The sequence below is a fragment of the Lissotriton vulgaris genome, chromosome 5, assembly GCF_964263255.1.
Source record: "Lissotriton vulgaris chromosome 5, aLisVul1.2, whole genome shotgun sequence".
NCBI classification, from domain to species: Eukaryota; Metazoa; Chordata; class Amphibia; order Caudata; family Salamandridae; genus Lissotriton; species Lissotriton vulgaris.
The window spans coordinates 228666214-228670484 of NC_141693.1; the positions used below are offsets into that span (position 1 = coordinate 228666214).

Here is a 4271-nt window from a genome sequence, read left to right on the forward strand (position 1 = left end):
GTGACACCCTGCCACCCTTCAATGTTTCCCCAAATTACCGATTCGGTAATTTCAAAAGAGAAATTACCTACATCCCATTTACCTACTCCTAGATACCGAATCGGTATTTAAGAGTAGGTAAATCGAGATTACCTACATCTGGCCCCTAGTCACTGCAAAAAAAGTCTCCTAGTCACGAATTCGCCAAGAGTGAGCAAGAGGGTCCTCTAGTGGTCATTTCTGAAACAGCAATCACAGCAATTTGTCGCATTTCTGCTATGCCGATAACATAGGGTCTCATCCGCTAAACATTTAATTTATTCAGAGCTGTAAACATGTAATTGCGTGCTCTTTACTAAGCAAGACCTAGAAAAATGTGAATGGGTGAGTGCGGCCAAAAAGAAGAGGAAAACTAGAGGGAATTCGTATGTAAAAACTGATTTCCACAGTTGTTGTCCACCGTGGGAGGCAACGTCTGAACATTGCAGTAATGCCATACCTGTAAATTACCATACCCTGCGGAATTCGAATTTCCCGGTGTTGTAATACAAATGCACAACTTACATTTCGGTTCTTAGAGGGGCCAGTTGAGCGGTAGGTGGAGCAGTACAGAGGCGTTTAAGGCCTGGGCAACTTGGGCAATTACCCCGCCCCCCACCTTCCAAGGGCCACCTGGGAATGTAATATTTCTCTCACTGTAGCATCATAACTTTTTTATCCCTACTTTTGATTATGTCTCTTTCTTTTAAGGCTCATATATATGTATACATATCATATATATGCATTTCATATATATTTCTCTCTCTCTCTCTCTCTCTCTCTATATATATATATATACATACACACACACACACACACACACACACACATATATGTATTTATATAGACATACATATAATATGCATATATATGTAAATGCAGGATGTGTCGGTACTGTGGTGTAAAATTGATCAATGGCGCCCATGCTCCTCGAGCATTGGGGATATTGATTAGTTGTTTAAAGAATAAACTTCTGCTTTGATAGTTTGAGATTCCTTAAATGCAAGTAATCGCATTTTAGCGTATTCTTAATTTGCGATTTTTGCATTTGGGATGATGCATCCCAAATACAAAAATACCGGTCGCAAAGGGGCAGATTCTGAGACTCTGCCCCTTTGCGAGAGGTTTTTAGCTTCATGCATCTGGGCCTAAGTGATTTGCCCAGAATCACAGGATGTTCAGCGTCGTTGCCAAGAGTCGAACCCGGTTTCCAAGATTCGAGGACAACCGCCCTAGCAATTAGGCAAAAATGTTACACCTAGACTAGACTAAGTAACAGAAAACAAAAAATGAAATAAAGGCATGGATAAGCTACAATGTGAGTTTCCACTGTGATTAGGCAAAAAACACATCTATGAGAATCAAACAAGGAAGGGAACCTGCCCTGTAATTTCAGAAAAGTGGCCTACGAAAGGTCCAAAACACTTATTACACTCTGACCCCTGGTGGATATCTCAAAAATGGAAGGACAACTATGTATTAACAAACATTTTTATTATAAATTCATTTTTTCATTCTTTTTCGTTTATTTTTAGTGGTGAGAACAAAACATATTCAGGAGAAACAGTTATAAATATAATTTGATAACATTTTTTTTACAAAAAGGATTAAATTCTATTAATCACCCATACTCCCACAACGTATACCACCAACACACAGAAAACAATCATTCATACATCATACAACACTCCACACAATAGCCACAGATGCATATGCTGGGTAGGGACAGATGACATATAGTCCCAGATGGTTAAATAGGTTCCTAGAGTGGAACAAACGCCGACGCGCGTTTCGGTGTATAGCCCCGCACGGGCTACACCTTCATCAGGGCAGAGGAGAGGTGGGGGGAAGGAGGGTCACACGGGAGAGACGATATTCTGTAGGGAAGACATATTTAAAAGAGCATTTGTTTAGAGAACATCCAGAAAAGGGGTTCAGAGTTTTTCAAAAATAATCAAGTTACATTTCAAAAATAGCACAAATAGCAATGACATCCAGGAAGTTCAGGGACTAGTTTAGGCCAAAGAGAGAGAATAATACAGATCACAAATAAACAGTTTACATTTTTAAACTCACACATTCCTGACACTAGGACAAACAAATTTAGAAAAATGTATACCTTAAAAATAGTATAGTGGGTCAGACGAGCCGTAGTTCCCTGCTCGCTAGGTATCTATCAAGTGGCAGCTCTCAAACCAGAATGCCATAGTGGTAAGCTAAATGGCAAAGACCAGATGGCAAAGAATTAAAGGAATAATTCCCACCCAGTGCGATCAGAGAATCTAGCGGCTAAAAAGCTCAATGATGCCAATACATACCTAGTAAACTTAAGACGGTAGAGCGCCCATGAAGTGAGATAATTAAGGATCTGGTCCCAAATGTGAAGGTCACAAATTGAGAAATGCTACAACTCAAAGAACAGAAGAGAGAACTTTAGATTGCAGATAAAGTTCTCACAGGAAGGAGCACTGCTCATAAAAAATGAGACATGGGTCTAGTGAGGGGAAGAGGGGACCTACCAGAGTGGATAAAAGTTTCAAGGGGCCCGATCTGGCTTCTTCATAAGATTGAGAGAACGGCACATGAGCGAGACTGTGTCACATGTATCCAGGAAATGGCTGGAGGATAAAAGAGGGAAGCTGTTTAGAATGCATAGAAGGGATAGGATCAGAGGAGCTTTCCATCGCGAGTTTACAGACTAGATAGGGCTTACAGGGTTAGAACACAAGGGGGAGGGGCGGGGGTGGGGGTGGGGGTGGGGCGGGGAAAGGGCCGCCTGGGCATAGGAGGGTCCCTAACAAACACGAAGGACCTACCAATGTTAGCCGGTACATCGGGGTGGATGTTAGCTTCCTCGTAACGTCAAAACAGGAGCGGCATCGGTCGAATGAGACGCCACCTATAGAGCAAATAGGATAAAAGGGTAAAGGTGCGGCGTTCCGATTTCCAACTGAAATAGGGGGTATAGGCATAGGTTACAAATTAACGGGGTTGCCTAAGCACAATGCCTGGAAACGGAACGCCTAACGCAGCGGTTGCAGAATCTCCATGGGGGGAATGGAAATAACATGGGGGGCTGGATCATGGGGAATGCAGCAGTTCAGGCCAGATAGCGGGGAGAAACACACTACCGCAGTGGACGCTCTCTTACCTAAAAAGAAGGTGGGAAGCACTTCTCCGGCCGGCTGTGAGGATAACGAACTCACAAATGAGCAGGTGAAAGAAATCAACACAAAGGGGCCCATTTGTATGTTCACCGTACACGTGACCTGAATGAAAAATCTCGAGATTTCAGGTCAACAAAGGCAGATTAAAACGGAGATATAGGGATCGTCTAAATTACTGCAAAAGAGCGGCCATATTAGAAAGGGTGGGCAGATTCAGAGAATCGCCACCACATATGTTTACCGGGTGCAGAGTGAAATACACGCAGACCCGGGAAACAGGTTCAACAGTCAATTATTTACACGAGATGTATATCAAAATGCAACGTGAAAGAATGGCCAAAATAAACAAAGGACCATGAGGGATGAACCAAGGCAAAGTGCCTAAGCACAATATTCATAAAATTACCAGCACAAACAATACATGGGAGGGATGACAATTGGCCAAATTAGCCGCGAGGGATCCACCAAACCTAAAAGGGGGTGGGGGCCAGTTGCTACATAGTGGATACGATTAGTACCCACCCGAGGGGGCCCAGATCAGTCAATAAACAATATCCACAGAGCCCATGGAAGTGGGGGGGGGGGCCTTATACTCAGAAATTAAGAGAACCAGATCTAGTTTATGATGGGGTAAGTTCAGTATAGAGATCAGTACAGGTTTATACCACGAGTATCCCGTCATGGTAGGATGCCGGAAAAGATCAAACCAAGAGCCTAAGTAAGGGCATTGGCCCACGGGCATTCCTCGTTGAGGCCCTTGGTCACACTGTTGAGGTAAAAAATCCAAAACACCTCTCGTTTTTTCCTAAGAGAGGTAGGATCCCCCCAGGTGGTGTCTGTATTCTTTCTAAGACATACCATCGTAGGTCTTTTTCAGAATGAGCTTTGGTCTGCCAATGTTCCACCAAAAGGGCACCCGTCCTGCCTGTCCTAATATTGGACTTGTGTTCCCCAATGCGAAGTCAGACTTCCCTCCCTGTCTCTCCTACATATGGGAGATTACAGGGGCACATGATGATATACACAAGATTGGAGGAACGACAATTCGTCATTTTTGTCAAATTGATGGTACGGGACTGGGTGGTG

At 43.4% G+C, this 4271-nt stretch overlaps 1 long non-coding RNA gene across 1 annotated transcript; it reads right to left on the bottom strand.

Annotated features, from left to right (window-relative positions):
- Positions 1–1548: 1548 nt before the first annotated feature.
- On the bottom strand, positions 1549–3287 carry LOC147710551 (uncharacterized). Its single transcript, XR_015295636.1, has 6 exons — positions 3170–3287; positions 2835–2917; positions 2538–2636; positions 2337–2428; positions 2138–2234; positions 1549–1895 (listed from the first exon to the last, which is right to left on the bottom strand). It is a non-coding gene; the product is annotated as an uncharacterized LOC147710551 (long non-coding RNA).
- Between the last annotated feature and the right edge of the window lie 984 nt (positions 3288–4271).